The sequence below is a fragment of the Rhyacophila brunnea genome, unplaced genomic scaffold (assembly GCF_057557595.1).
Source record: "Rhyacophila brunnea isolate RB1 unplaced genomic scaffold, BYU_Rbru_1.0 scaffold_4, whole genome shotgun sequence".
Classification (NCBI taxonomy): domain Eukaryota; kingdom Metazoa; phylum Arthropoda; class Insecta; order Trichoptera; family Rhyacophilidae; genus Rhyacophila; species Rhyacophila brunnea.
This window is the reverse complement of record NW_028233068.1, coordinates 40,699,933-40,717,059: the sequence shown is the minus strand read 5'-3', so window position 1 is coordinate 40,717,059 and position 17,127 is coordinate 40,699,933. Positions and strand designations below refer to the sequence as shown.

Here is a 17,127-nt window from a genome sequence, read left to right as displayed (position 1 = left end):
ACTTTGTCTTGTGGTTCTCCAATGTCCTTACAGTCAGAAGGATGGAAGGTCAACTCGTAATTTATTTTTTTACCCGCAATTGAGCAACATTTTTGTTGTATTATTCTTATTTTTAATAGTATGATTCTCTCAATTTTACTGACAAATAATAGCTTTTAAAAATATTCACTAATAATAAAATAAAACAAGTCTTACATTATAATCTTAAAATGTGTTTTTTCAGCACCAAAATTTTCGCACCTTTGTGTTAATTGTACAAGGAAAACTTTAAAATCCACTTAAAATAACACTAAAAAAAACATTTAAACACTGATACCAATCACACAATAAAATGAATAAAATCATCATAATCTTAATAATAATAATTATTCATCTTTGGTTAAAAGTTAAAGCACAATACTTTTATTACATATAATCAGTTTACTGGCCGAAACATAATATTGTATGAATCAGTTATGTATGTGAGTATCTGGCACAGTTTTGTAATTTTTAAGTACGTATATTTTATTGCAAATATATTACGTAAAATAATACATCTATTTTTCACAAAATGCAGCGTCTCTTATTTTTTAAAAATTACAATAAATATTTTTATTAATAAAAAACAAATTAAAATTATTTATTTTATAACCTAATCTAACCTATTGATCAAAACTATTTATTGTTATTAAACTATGTTGAATCCTAACTATATATTTATATATATATATACATATATATTATATTTAATGTATTCTTAGTGTTATTTATATAAATGAATTTAGTATCAATGAATTTTATTGGATATAAAATATTTTGTATTTCTTCAATTAAGTACCTAAGAATAAAGGGAAGTTCGCGTTAGATTGTTCTTGGTTAATATACTATATATTTCAAAAACGATTAAATTATATTTAAATATATTTAAAATAATTATATTTAAATACAAACTTTTGTTATATTCTAATTATTTATTTTAAAAATTTTATCACTCACATCAACGATATTATATAGGCTTTATATAAGTTTCAGTAACGACGGGTGTATACGTTTTTTAATAGCTATATTATGTATATAAAGCAAACGAATATTATTAAATAAATTGTATTCGGACCGTTATTTCACTGATGTTTGTACACGTTTAAGACATTATGAAATCTTTTTCAATTATAAATTACGTAAAACTCAACCGTTCACTATGAAACCAGCGTTCATACTGATAGATTTGTTCGCTGTGTCGTATCACACCGATGCGAATCGCTATGGAAACTTTGATCACACTATTTTATAAAAGATTTTACCTATGTAATTATCATGGAATTTGTTTATGTTATTTTCCACAAAACGTGTGTGTCAACATCCATCAAGAGTATTATCAATTGTGTTTAATATGATAATAGCAGTGTTATTTATTGGAAGAAAGATGATAATTGTAAAAGTTGAACGAACATAAAAATATCATTGATTAGGTATACCTGTTAGTTAAATGTTTTAAATTTTATTAAATCAGTTCAAAACAATTTCAAGCAATACACTGAGAAAGTAGTAAAATCAATTCAACCCCTTTGAATATATATTGAAATTTTCATATATTTTATAGTTGTACCATTATCATGGAATTATAATTTTATTATATTGGTTTTTTATCATTATAGTTATATTATTAAAATACACCAATCAGACGAAGATTATACAGCGAATATATGACGTAAAGTCATATACATTTATGCTTATACAAATAATTGAAAATTACCACTTTGATAAATTACTGCTAAGACTTAATTTCAACGCATACTGAAGATGAGAGATCCAAAAGTTTTCGAGAAGTGCTAGCGGGAAAAGGGATCTGCGTGAGAACAAAAGTTTGACACGTTTTTATTTTTTTCTGTGCTTACTCCAGAGCCATGCATATATAAAAAAAAAACTCTTCATTATAACATATAATAAATAATAAGACATTGAATGTGAAAAAATACGGAAGTAAGCATGAAAGAAAGATGATTTTAATATTCGCTAACATGATTAAAATTATTATAATGCATTTATAAATTTTTTGAAACGATGGTTGGTTAGAATTAAAGTTTAAATTGCAACGATGTGATAATAGCGCGCACAATAAACTCAGGTGCGTATAAACCACATCCATTAGGATTCTGGATTAGATGCTGTAAAGAAACCCATAAACCTTGACCGATCAGAGATTCAAAGAATAACTTATTCATAACTATCCATCCATCTGGTACAGCATTTGATGAAATAGTAAGTGTTATTTGCTTTACTATTACCATTTCACGTTATAATATGTTTTGATTTATTGTGTCATAATGTATAATAATTATCGGAGACGTCATAATCTGGAATGAATACTGACATCCTTCAACAACTCTCTCTATCATGCCTATCCAGAGAAGACGTTTTTCTGCAGAGTAGCCGGAATTTTGTATGTACCTCAAATAAACGGTTGTCGTCATTCACATCACACAGGTAAGTACATATTATTTAGTTAGTAGTCAGGGCTCGAAATGGACCGGAACGCACCGGAGCACCGTTCCGGTTCATAAAATCTCCAAAATTATCGCTTCGTCTCGTGAAAATATTAATTTGACCGCCTGAGCTAGATATGTCATATAATAAAAAATCTAACAGACTTATTTTTACAAAATACATATACAATTAGATAACAACCTTGATATTTTCATAAAATTATAGAGCGCTCCAGTTCGTAAAATTTTCCATTTCGAGCGCTGAAGTAGTTAGGTATAAACTAAGGCAGTGGTGGCGAACCTATACCATGCGAGGAAATTCTTCTGACACGGGAACTAATTAATAGTAGAACTTTTAAATGCCACCGACGATACGCCGGTAGAATTGCTATCCGTTCCAGTGTGACCGGTATTATCCCAGAAAAGAGAATCGTGACCTAGGTTCTGGATAAATCTCAATCAAGATGCATCATGTCCCGGAATTTTCAATCCCGATTTTTGCACAACAGGTAGGTTAGAATGAAGCACTTGGCGAATTGAGAAAAAAGGTTAAATCTGTTAATGAGTGAAATTATATTTCGGGTAGGAAAACTGCATGGTAGGAAAACTTTTTCAAAATGTGACCATACTAAAGGGGCAACTTCGGTACGAAGATCTAAAAGGGGTCTCTCTTCGACTCTAAATTTTCAAAAAAGTTCTAAATGGAATTTTGAGCGAAAAGTGCTCGGTCAATTCTGCTTAGTTCTTATAAAAAATCCCTTGGCATGTCACCCATTATTACACATATATTTTTTTGTTTTTTTGGCATGCACTAAGAGAATAATAAACAACAATACAATAATCACACATATAATTTTCAACCATGGGTGCCAGGAATAGTTTTCTTGATCTCAATCCAATGATCCAGTTTTTGTTTGTTGTTGATTGGAATATTTTAAGATTTTTTTTCAGTGATAGGAAATTGGTAGAAATATGAAATTGTGGTTATGAAAAAAGTCTATTTTAATATTTCACTTTACTGACTCGTTTTTATTTTATTTAACAAGTTAAAGCATAATGGTTATGTGTGTGTATCATAAACCCGCAATAACGAAAAACATAACTATGTTGGCAGTTCCTATGTAAATATTTAGGTCATTTTGCCATTAAAGTCTTTGAGTTATCGTCACTATTATTATGACGATGTACGATATCAAATATAGAATCAGAGTAAAATATAGTTATTTTTTCCTGAAATAACTGACTTATAAACTGAATACCTATAACAGTTTAAGTTTTAATTTTGTACTGATATATTTAGAGATTATCCATTTTCAGTTTGGATAATATGATCCCAGCTGTCAGAGTATCTCTGCTGGATAGCTAACTATTACTCTTTAGCAACCTGCCATTTTCTACATAATAAAATAAATCTCTTATAACATGAGAATCGAGTAAATAATATAATAATAAATTAGTGAAAACCTGAATAGGTAGTTACTGGGTGCAGGAACTAGGTTACAAATTTTATAGACATGCAGAATTGTCGATGTTTGAGGGACATGAATTGGAAATCGGTAAATTTTATTTGGCACAGGTAGAGGAAGTTGTTAGAAGAAGTCAGTATCCACCTTCGGATTGTTACCTTCCTGATTACGATGATTGTAAGCGAAACCGAGTACTAATTTTCTTACCTACGTATCATTTAAATCTTGATAGGAACCGAGATAATCAATCGTGTTTTAGAATGATTACAAAATATATTTGTAAATGCTAAACCGTTTTGATCAGTATTGCTCAACAATTTAAGTTTAATATGTGTTTCTTTAAGTGTGTTAACTGTTAATTATCGGTGGAAAGACATTGTACCTATTCATTAAGATTAAACATACTATGAACCATTTACTCCACATAGTTTATTAAGCAGGTGCATACTTTTTTAATTAATCTAATATTTTATACGCCCCCTCATATGACCCCCACACCCTGAAGCGGGTCCCCAGGCCAAGATCTTTGGTAGGCCCCCCTACCCATCACTAGGATTAAAGACAGTATGGTGTTCTACAGTAACGGTTTCCAAAATGGTGTTCGAGGTAAAATTAAGAGTATTTAGTGTATTTTTTTTAGCGATTTTTAGTATTTTTTAACACATCCACTTGAATTACTGAATAATTGTCGGGTATCGACACACATAAAAAATTTCATCGCATAACTACATGTTTTAAAACCATAATCAATATAAAATTTGTCAAATTATTGCCGCAGACGACTTTTTTTAGTTCTTCAATTCGTCAATTTGTGATGTGTGTTTATCTCACTTATCTGGTTGACCCACCACGCCGGGCCATTAGTCTAAAGCCCTGTCAGCCCCCCTTGTGAGGGCCATGCCCCCTCACTTGTAATAGTTGCTTTGGAAGCGGAAAAAAATGCTTTCAAAATTATTTAGAATGTTTTCATAAAACACGCGTAAATATAATGATAAGGTTTCTAGTTATAACAAAAAATTCAAACAATTGGTCGATTAACCCTCTGATGTTTAAAACATTTTAAATAAAATTTCTTTGCTAACCGAAATAATCTTTGTATGTAATTAAAAGAAATGCTATTGGCAAACGAAGGCCATTCCGTTAGCACTCTCATTATTATGCCTTGTTTCGCAAATATGCTTCTTAATCTGTAAAACTGTATGTGAATTACGTAAGGATTTCATTACGTTAATTATTGCGAATTGGCGTAATTTTTCCATTGAGTGCCTTAAATATCACGCATTATGAGCATGGCATATTATAACACAAGGCCATTTTAAATTATATAATGAGTACCTATGCCCGTGGAAACTCGATCATGACTGGCAAACTTATCTGAAATTTATACCAAAATTATTACTCAATAAACCCAGTGACGCATCAGATATATATATGACTACCCCTTAAATATCCAAGCGAAACATGGCTATCGTTTTATTAACTAAATATATAGTAAAATAAATGGTGAATAGACTAATTATTATTCGTGGCAGTATATTTTATGTCAACTAAACTTCAGAGCTTTATGTATCATCAATATCATCATTATGGCTCCCATATCCTGAAGCAGGCCCCCAAGCCAGGATCTTTGGCGGCCCCCTACCTATCGCTAAGATTAAAGACGGTGTGATACTCTAAAGTAGCGTTTTCTAAATGATGTTCGAGGTAAAGTTAATAGTATTCATTGTATGTATAGCTATTTTTTGTATTTTTTAATACATCTACTTGAATTATTATAGTTAATTGTCGGGTAAGGAATAAATAGTTGTCAAGTATTGATACACAATAAACAAAAATTGCATCCCAAAATCGCATATTTCAAAATGTTAATACCCTCGAAGTGAAATAGTGTCGCAGGCGACTTTTTTACCATTAGAGCAAATTTGCAATTTGTGTTGACCCCACTTATCTGGTTGACTTGCCACGCCGGGCCACCCCTGAGGTTGGGCCCCCAGGCTAGAGTCTTGTTTCTGCTTCGATTTTGACAACCGAATCTAAAAGTGACGGACGCTTTTGAGCTTCACATGCTTCGTCGCTAGAGCCTTCGGAAGAGTCTGTTATTTATTGTTTTTTGTCTTTTACATATTATCGTTGGAAGTGTTTTAAGAAAATTTGTTTTCATATAGTGTAGCTTTTTAAAAGCATGCCGTGCTCTCAGGTTGTCACAATTCCTGCTCTAAAAGACTCGCTACTGTATATTATCTAGTATTAGATGGTGTCTAAAACTATATATCACGGATTCCCTACCTATGGGTCGCGACCCCATATGAGGTTGCCGACTGAAATATTAAACTACTGATGTTTAACCAAATCGCACCCCACGTACGTAGATGAATTCTCGAAACTGCAAAACGATTCCTCGCTACACAACTTATTTAATGAAAAATATCAGAATCAATTATTCTGGTGATAGAACACTATATAGATAGTTAGTAGGTATCAGTCATATCCAAATGTTACCATGCTTGCCTTTAAGTTATACCACCATTTACTTCTAAGCATATCTGCAAGAGTGGATTTTCAATGCTTTTTCAATTGAAAACCAAAACAAGAAACAGATTAAATGTTGAAAATTATCCGAGGTTAGCATTAATACAAACTGAATCGCGAGTTTTGAAGCTGGTTAATTCAACAATCGCAATAAATATGTCTTAAACAAACATAATTTTGAAAACATAGATATGATTACTATAACATTGCGGTCGATGTGCATGGGCGCGAATCCCGAGAGACGCAGGCTCGATTCCTGCTGGGTGTAGTTTTTTTTTCCCCTATTGGTTATATATTTTTTCAGAAGTGTTATCAAAATTATGTATATTCAATATAAAGAATGTTACATTCCTAAATCTTCTGAATTATTCGTTGAATAAAAAAAGTTAATTAAATATGTCTTGAGTTAAAATTATGTTGAATTATATTATACTGAAAAAACTATTTTCCCCGCATTTTTTTAGTCAATGGCTTTTTACAGAGGTCGCAGGTCACTTGGCTTCTATAAAATGGGGCTACCACTCGAAAAAGGTTGGGAATGTGTGCTAGAGTACGTATTGCTCGATACTTTGAATTGACGAGGAAAAATAAAATGGCACGGCCATTTTATTCGATACGATATCTGAAAGTAAGTGTCCATACTTTCATTACATTACACATGATATGACACCACTAATACTAGTAGGTGATTAGAATTTTCCCGGTTGAAATTATTCATTCACTAAAATATATTATTTATTCTATTAATAATGGTATGACAAATTAAATAGCAATCGACCAATAAACTAATTTGTCGTATGCTTTTTGTATATTTTTATACCTTTTCTTACAAAATGACATAAGTACTAATATTGTGTGGAAATGAACATTAATAATATGGAATAAATAAATAAAAACCAGGAAGGTGTGTTCAAAGATGTTGAATATTCTTCCGGGTGAAGCCTTCAGTGGTTTCCTGGATATAAAAACCACTAAAGCAAGTTTCAGTAAAGTTTAAAGTAAGTACCATTCTGTATGGAAGCCAGAAATAATATGTGTGGGAAATATGGAAGAGTTTGCATGTGAATCAGAGATGACCCCCACAAGGGGGGGGGGGGTCTGAAAAGGCCCTATCCTGGGAGCCCAGGCTCAGGAAGGGCCCGGCGAGGCGAGTCCACCAGATAAGTGTGATAAACACAGATCACAAATTTGTTTTAATTAAAGTCACCTGCTTCCTTCAATAATGTTATTATTAAAAATTATGTGGTTGTACGATAAATAAATATAATTTTTTTAATTGTTTATCGATACTCGACAACTCCATGATTCAAATGGATGTATTAAAATATGCAAAAACAAAACACTAAATATACTTACATATTAATTTTAGCGCGTACACCATTTTGGAAATGCTACTATAGAATGTCACACTGCATTTATCCATAGCGATAGGTAAGGGAAGCCGCCAAAGATCCTAGCCTGGGGCCCAGTTCAGGATGTGGGGGTCATGGAATCAGACGTCTTCCTTTTGCTTAATTTTCATAGTTCCCCGTTCACACTGACTGGTCCAGACAGTACGTATTATCGCGGCCATAACAAAAAAATGCACGTGTAAACATGTATTATCATGCAAGTTGCAAGATTGCATGCACGAATCAAAAAAGTTTGGTAGCTTCTGAATTTTCATGCGACAGTTGGATTTGTTTGATATCTGCGCCTGCGCAGTAAAACGATAGTGACAAACCTGCTGGTAAAAAACGAACTAAGCCGAGCAGACTCATTTTGAGGTTAACTTATTTTCACGACCTGTCAAATAGTACTACAGAATGACAACATTGCGTCTCGTTTACTCTTGAAGAATGAGATTGGCGAGACAGTCAGCACTTTTACATGTAAACAGTCATTATCGTGATAGTTTAAAATACACACTATTTCTGCAAGTAAATCCATGCACGTGTACAGGCGCTATAAGGCTCCATAATATATATATATAATTTCTTGAAAATATTTTAGTATGTATCCTATATTAGTAAAATTGCAGTCGGTCACGTTGTCAAAATCAAAATTGATGATATACTTACGTTAAACTATCATGCGATATCAAAGTTTAATGCTTTTAATATATTAGCAGACGTCGTGCTCACGTCAGCGGTGTATGAGTTGAATGATCTTCTACCTGTAAAATGGGTTTGATTAAATAAATTGCCAGATTTTGGCAAACGGTTATGAGTATGACAAACGATAGATAATAAAAGCAATTGCTTATTGCAAGAAAATTTTCCGACGAAGTTCTTAAAATAATGAACAATATTTCATAAAAACTCAGTAAATACATAGGAAAAAGTTAATTGGGTTTATATAAAAAGCGTCACCAATGAATGACTTTATTACGAACATTTATTGTTTTGTCTGAGACAAATATAATAACAACAGTAATTATAAAACATAATGTATAAAATAAACTAAGCCAATTAATTGTTAATTGTTTACATTGCTTCAACCGAGACTTAATGAAGATTGTTGAATAATATGTATTTAGATCGATGTCATTGATTTTAATTTTTATATATATATCTGGCATTAAATCGCACTTTATTTTAATGTTTGTCTAGATTTTATCGATAAAGTCGATCTGTGTTGCTGATTTTATTATGCTATCTATAAAAATGATTTCAGATTTCAAGTTATGCAGATTTACATTTATATAAAAATCGATGTTATTTAAGATAAATATAAAAAATATTAAAATTATTAATTTGTCAAAAATCGGTACGAGGCAAAATTGAAAACTTAATAAACTAAATTTTAATAATAAATATGATCATAAAATATATTGTAATAATAACGTAACTGTGGGCATAAATAATATTATGTAACAAATTCAGATTTTGTCAGTTTATCTTTGACTTTTAATACAGTTGAAATTATCAAAAATATGTGTCAAATTGCAAGCTTCGTATTTTTCCGCTACGTGCCTCTGGTAGTTATAAATGCGTTTAAAAATTAAGAAATCTAAAAAATCTTAACACCACTGCACATGGGTGTACTGAAATATGACTATATCTATTCTAAAACATTAGATCGAGAGGTTTAAAAGAATACTATTTTATGTAAGAAAAATACTGTATGCAGTCATCAAATGTTTAAAATAAATATAAAAGACAATAAGGCTTCAAAATTGTATAAATAGATTATCTAAAACGTTTAAGGAATGTCCAGGCTTATGCTCTGAAAATACCATAAAATGTCCATTTTGACCTACGTGGCGCATGTGGGCTGTTAAGAACAACAGCTTATCACAATATTTTATCTTATGATATATTATATTGTCAACTATTTCTCTGTTTCTGTAAGCTAGGGTTAAACATCTTCTAATCGTGCCATCCCACAGTAGAGGTCGGCCACATTAGAACGATCTTTGCTCTAGCATCGGCTATTAGTAACAGAAGCTGCATCAATCACGGACGTTTTTTCGGACACTTTAAATATGAGACATTAAGGCTATACCTCAGTTGACGCATGGTCTAAAAAGATCGTGGCTAGGCGATGCGCGGATTGCGGGTCGCGGGTGCAAATGACGCATGCCGAACGAAATATAATTTGTCATATAAATCCAACATGTGTCCATTTAATGTTATTCTTTCGGTGCATGGTTGCAGCATCAGTCCCGTGCGGCTCCGTCTCGGGACGGAATGAGCACTTAAAATCACTTCTTTCAGACACGTTTAAAGTGTCATAGAAAGCGGCCGTGCATATCCACGGTTGTGCATATATGACGGGTGGTGATGGGCACTTTAACGTATAATGTTCTATTAGTAACTACTGATGCGCTTGCCGTACTCGCGGGGGTGCTACCCCTCGATCTGCACGTCCAAGTCAGAGGATCGATCACCTTCCTATTGAGGGGGATCAGCACAACACTCGCCGGTGTCCATCTGACACCACCGCAGAGATCCGAGGACGTTCCTTACAGGAAGACTGTAAGTGACATTGTGTACAAGACCTCATTTGCGGCATGGCAGGCGAGGTGGACCGCCTCCCCCAAGGGACGGCACACTTACCGTTTTTTTCCAGACGTATTCTGCAGGCACCAAACTAGAAGACTCCAACCTTCGCACTGGATTAGCCAGTTCCTTACCGGCCATGGCAACTTCGCCGCCAGACTCCACGAGTTTGGCTTGATAGTAGATGGGCCGGGTTGTACCTGCGGGCATGACCACCAAGATGTTGAACACATCCTCTGAGATTGCCCGCTTATGGAATTCGAACGAGCGGAGCTGTTTGCCAGGGTCCGTCCTCACACGGGCCCAATTGGTCATGGAGATCTGGTAGCAACCGAGGCCAACTTTGCGGCATTTGAGAAATTTGCAGCGTCGTATGGGGAGCGGGATAGTCCCGACTCTTCTGTAGACTCATCCATTTCAATTCGTGACACTCAGTATGCGGTTACACAAAGCGCTTAACGTCAGCGGACAGCAGAGCCAGTCCAAAAACAAACATTTTCTTTCTTAACTTTCTTCTTTAAGCACTACGGTGCATGGTTGCAGCATCAGTCCCGTGCGGCTCCGTCTAGGGACGGAATGAGCACTTAAAATCACTTCTTTCAGACACGTTTAAAGCGTCATAGAAAGCGGCCGTGCATATCCATGGTAGTGCATATATGACGAGTGGTGGTGGGCACTTTAACGTATTCTATTAGTAACAATAGTAATATATTCATTGACATGTATTCTTTTTCAAGTAAATGGGTAACGTTTTTAGTCATTTTTACACGATTTAAGAATTAATACCCCTGTCGCCATCATGAAATAAATTGACGTATTCACACTTCGACGTTTGCTCTCCGAATGCCAGCGAGTCCAAAATTTCGTCGCGCCTATAGTTGAAAACTATTTGCCGTTTCACTGATGTATCGTCTTAATAATTTAGTTCAATTCGTTGAAGAGTTGACAAGCCGGCCGAAACTTCGGGTCAATTCGTCTAGTAAGTATAAATAGGTACTTATCATAGTTTCCAAAAATTATAACGTCCATCGCCATTTCAAAGATTTTTTTCAGTTGCATAGTACTTGCAATATATGTGTTACTTTTGTATTTTAGTATAACACTGAATCAGGTACATCTTGAGAATATCATATATGAGAATACATATTATACTTACTTACAATTTTCTCATGAGACAACTCTGTAAGAGGTAACGTGAAGGATAATTAGTGATAACACGTGATAAATGAAAATTACTCTAAGCCTTTGACACTATTTGAATTGCTTGCTGACATGCAACCAATCCAACTATAGACACGGCCAAGTAACTTGTTCAATACTGTATAATATTTTAATTATTATAATTATTCTAATTTAAGTCACTGAAGTTTGTCTAAGATCAGTGACAATGTTCTATGATTGATGATATGAGGCGGATATTTAACATAGTCTAAAGATACCGTTAGACGAAACAAAGTTCAATAAAATAAATTCAATTTTCATGAAATACCTCTTCATAAAATCTTTGGAATTACACTTGTAATAATAATATTAAGTTTGTTATATCTGAGATATCCTTTAAAAACAATTTTGTTCTTAAAATATCTTATTTATTGGATCCCCTGACATCCTGAAGTGGGCTTCCCTACCTACCGCTAAGTTCATAGGCAGTCTGACGTTTTCCAAACGGTGTTAAAATGAAATACAGTGTATATTTAGCGATTTTTTAACACATCGAATTATAGAGTTGTCGACCATCAACACACAACAACCAAAAAGAGCATAGCACAACCTTATATTTTTTTCTCTTATTTTGTTAACTGTCAATTCATAGTGGAACTGCATAATATTGTTGTTTAATTTAATAAAACGCATTTTTTTGTAGTACTTATTCCACTTTTAATCAATAAATTAGGACCGGATTCCGCCTCAGAAGGACATTATCAACTCGTTGAAAATGTCCCTCTGAGGCGGACGAAACCGGTCCTAATGTAGTGATTAAAAGTGGAACAAGTACTACAAAAAATGCGTTTTATTAAATTATACAACAATACCTTATATTTTGTAATGATAATAACTCCGAAACAAAATAGCGCTAATATTAGAGAAAAATTAAGATGAGTATTTATCTCATTTATCTGGTCGACCTGCTACGCCGGGCCCCTAGGCTAGAGCCTTGTCAGCCCCCCTCCATTGTGGGGGCCATGATGTAGGTATCTACTATAAAAATAAACATAATAAATATCTTTTAATTTATGAATGGCTGTTTTTTATTTTTATTTGGCTGATTTAAGAATATTATCTATTATTAATTTTACTTACATAATATTAGATTTTCTGTAAATACAATGTAGTAGTAATTTTATGTTATATACGGCAACCTAAATCGAAGAAGTTTTTTTTCTTTTTTATCGCCAAAATACTTTTCACGTCAGAGTCCGAAGACGAAACGTTTCGCCACTGCGGCGCACACTTTAGTAACTAGAGGTAAGTTATAAGTGTTAAAAGTTTTAAATTTTATAGCAATAAAAAAAAATTAACATTGTATTATTTTAATACATTACTAATTACTATATTAATTGTACTGTTTCAACCATTGACACTATATATTAACTGCATGAGCATTACATAATAAACACGTTGTACCTATCTAACTATGTAAACACATCGGTGATTGGGCCAATATATAATTGGAAATATATTATCGTAATCATCAACGAGAACATTATATTATTAAATCTTCTCTAATGACCTTTTGCCACTAGAGTTTTTGCATTAATAATATGAAACGTTACAGAATTATTGTCGAGCAACGATTACCCGTAAAAAGGCAGAAGGTAGCATGTCAAGGTGACGATGATGTACTGAACCATACCTTGACAAAAGCACGGGTAATTATTGCTTATACTTTAACCCCACTTATTACTTTTATAGTTTATTATGTAAGTATATATAGATTTTAGCTATAATATTACGAGTGTCTTTATAATGTGCACATAATGTAATGATTCTTGACATCTTAGCCTTACGACTGGAGTGGTGCCTCATGAAGCGTTTAAAATTACTCCCACTGCCTATCGAAAATAAGCTCCCTAAGATAGGCGTCTAAAATAAGGATGCCAAAAATGATATTTCAGATAGCGTCGCCTACTATATCAGTAAATAATATACGTCCTATAGTAATAAAATTTGTAAGTATAACTTTTAAGGCAGTGAAGCCACTGACAGCAGTCCAAATAAAAGCAATGCTTACAGATTGATATTAAAATTTATTCATGCTTGCAATAGGGAAAAATATTAATTTTAATAATTTTCATGCGAATGGCGTCAAGTAAACCTTTTAATTTTCAATTAAGAGGCGATATGAAATCAACATCTCGGTAAAATTAGGTATAATAAAACAGCGCACACTGAAAAAAAATAATTAACAAAATATGCTAAGGATTACTGCAAGCCATGCAAGGATTGGTACACATATTCTAAATATTATAATGTCGTGAATTATATGATATTAGATAGGTTACAGAAGATACTTAGTGATATATCCAAATTATGTTTTCTCAAAAATATTAATTTTTCATCTTAGTTCATGTTCGCTCCTTCGTCAGAGTATATAAACGAAACGGCGCTTCCGATAATCCTTGTCGCTTGCCAGTATTATCGAATCTTCCCAGTCGATGCCAGGATCCCGTATGTCCGCCGTATAAACTTTATGGATTGTATTTATCGGCCTTCTAGGACGACAGAATTTGGCTGACTTGATGAAAAGGCACATGGTTGAAACTCTTTTGATGCATACCTGGCACGTGGCCAAAATACTTCTACTGACTAACTAATTACTACGAACACGGCATTTGAAGCCAGTGCACCTTGAATTATTAACAGGTAAGTATTTTCTGCCAATAATTTTAATAAATACATTTTCAAAGCTTTTTTACATTAATAACACAAGCCAAATTACTTTATGTCGTTACTTATTCTTTAGGTATTTATTTCCTAAAGTTAGAACAGGTTTGGTGGGGTAATTATGAATGGCTGCTATAGCAGATTCCTACGTACCAACTTAATTGAAAAAAAAATGGTTTTTTATGGGTACCGAAATCATTCTAACAAGGAGATTAGTATTTATTCACAGTATATTTATTATAGATCTGGTTTAGTGTTTTCTTTTGTAGTACATTCTCTGTAAGAACGTTTTTGTTTATTTAAATATTACTTTAAATAATAATAGTAACATATAACTATATTGACATGCCACTGCAAACCAATTATAATATTTTATTTATTTTTCTTGTTTTATTAAACAAAGATTCATTTTATTTTTAATGTCGATAGTAGATTTTTTATAACAGTGTTATTTTGCATATTATATTTTATTTCCTAACAGCGTTATATAGATATTATTAATGTTTTTTTACAATGTCATTACATATTATTGAGATTCATATTTGTGAGAGTAAGATGTTTTTCTTTTTGTTCGATTTGACTGTTCATGCTCAAAGGTTAATGTCGAATCTACAAGGTTAGGTAAAGAGTATTCAAATTTGGTTGACTACTCGAAAATTCAGAATATTGATCTATGTGTGCGTAAATTTTAAATGAATATTAATTTTCTAACAGAATTTTCAGGGCTACCTCCTAGAATTAGTCATTATATTATGACGTGGTACCTACTCTTAGATTTGAATACTTATTGAGCAATAGAATATTTCAGTGTAATATTATCTATCACCGATATAGGCATGGTTCAAATATTCGCGAATAACATTCGTTAAATAAGACATACCTAAATTTTACAAACTGGAGCGCTCGATAATGTACCTATAGGCAAGACCCCCACATCTTGTAGCGGGCCCCCAGGCCAGTATCTTTGGCGGGCCCCCCTACCTATCGCTAGGGACTTTTTACAGAATCGTTTTCTAAATGTTGTTTCAGGTAAAATTAAGGGTATTCGGTGTATTTTTAGCGATTTTTTGTATTATTGAATAAATCCATTTGAATCATGGAGTTGTCGAATATTGACACACAATAATGAAAAATTGCATAACACAATTAGACATTTTAAAATGTTAAAACTCTACAAATAAAATAGCGCCGCAGGCGACCTTTTTCCGCATTAGGGAAAAATTGTGATATGTGTCTATCTCAATTATCAGGTCAACCCACCACGCCGGGCCCCCACAGAGCTCGGGCCCCTAGGCTAGAGCCCTGGCAGCCCCCTCTTTGTGGGAGCGATGCCTATAGGTGTACTATAAAATTAATAAGTGTGATATATTGTTTTTTTTTTGTATACCTGCCAAGCTTAGATGGTTAAATGAAATGACTATGTATATTTACATTATTTTTAATATGGTAAGATTAGTATATATATAATATATATATATATATATATATATAAAGATAATTACTTTTTAATAATTCATGAACCGAAACGAAGTATTAAATTTTTCCATAAGTCATATGTAAGCGATTATTTCTAAGATTTAACGAACTGGAGCTGCGGCCCGATGCACTCGGGTCCATTTAGAGTAGACTTTAGAGCCTGCAGACATTATAATAATATTATTTTCTTACGGTAGGTACTTACTATAACTATTTCTGTAGCTGGGAATACTTTTTATAAGAATAAAATATTCACAGATGCCTTCTAAAGGAATATTATAGAGTATATTATGGTATACTTAAGTAATAAAAACGCATTTTTTCATATTGTTATTGGGCGATTTAGGTACTTACGTAATATAATGGAGTACCTAGCTAAATTTGTTATTTTTGAAAATATGTGATAGAGGTATACTTATTTAAATATTTAGATAGAATCAGTGGGTATATGCATTATCTACGTTAATTATATAGAATGTTACATTCTCATATATTGTGAATTATTTGTTCAATAAAAGAAATAGTTTATTATAATTAGATTCATTGGCGAAATTAAGAAACTGAAGATGGCTCTAGTATTACGATCAAGATATATTTATTTTTTGTAATAAAATACACACTTTTCTTAATTCAATTAAAACAAATAAGTATGGCTGACAAAGTTTAATGTGCACTATTTATGTCGAATCTTAACAGCCTCTCCTCCACCCTTCGCCACTGCTATACGGTATGTATACGTTGCAAGGTTGATGTATCAAGAGGCGCGGAATGTGGTGCAGGACTGATGGAAATACAGCGACCTTATGCTCCACCTGTGCACTGAGACCGGAGCTTTATATAGTGAAATAAACTAAAGTAGATATATCCAAAGGTTAGATCTATCTGACGTGAAGTAGTTAGGTATTTATTATCATGTGGGAGTCAAGAGCAAGCAAATTTTCATTACAAAGTAAATTGAACGTCACAATTTCAAGGTGAGTAATAATGCCTTCATTGTGATGGTAAATACTTATTATGTGACCATGTCAATAAGATTCAAAGAGCATTTTTTATATTATTGTGTAGCAAAATGTCTAGGCATATAATTTTCCTACTGAGTAAACAAGTTGACCAGCGGGCAAACAGTAATTTAGTGAAGTAAATGATTTTACCACGTTTTTATTAGCTCGTATTCTTGTTTTTCCAGTACTAATTTTTTCTTGTGTGTCCAGTACATATTTTTTCTTGTTTGTCCAAGATTTGTATTGGACGATTGAAGATTTTTAACTAGCTTTCCGACTAGCTAGACATTTGAAACTTTTAGAATATATCAGAACACGATGCCAA

The 17,127-nt window shown here is 32.9% G+C and overlaps 1 protein-coding gene across 2 annotated transcripts in view; it reads right to left on the bottom strand.

Moving 5' to 3' along the window:
• The window catches only part of osy (ABC transporter oskyddad), a 64,264-nt gene extending 63,067 nt beyond the window's left edge, over positions 1-1,197 (bottom strand). For both annotated transcript variants that reach the window (XM_085955025.1, XM_085955026.1), the window contains exons 1-2: positions 1,094-1,197; positions 196-289 (exon numbers count right to left, since the gene is read on the bottom strand). The gene's annotated coding sequence lies outside the window, so the exon portion shown is untranslated. The remainder of the gene's footprint in view (positions 1-195; positions 290-1,093) is intronic.
• Between the last annotated feature and the right edge of the window lie 15,930 nt (positions 1,198-17,127).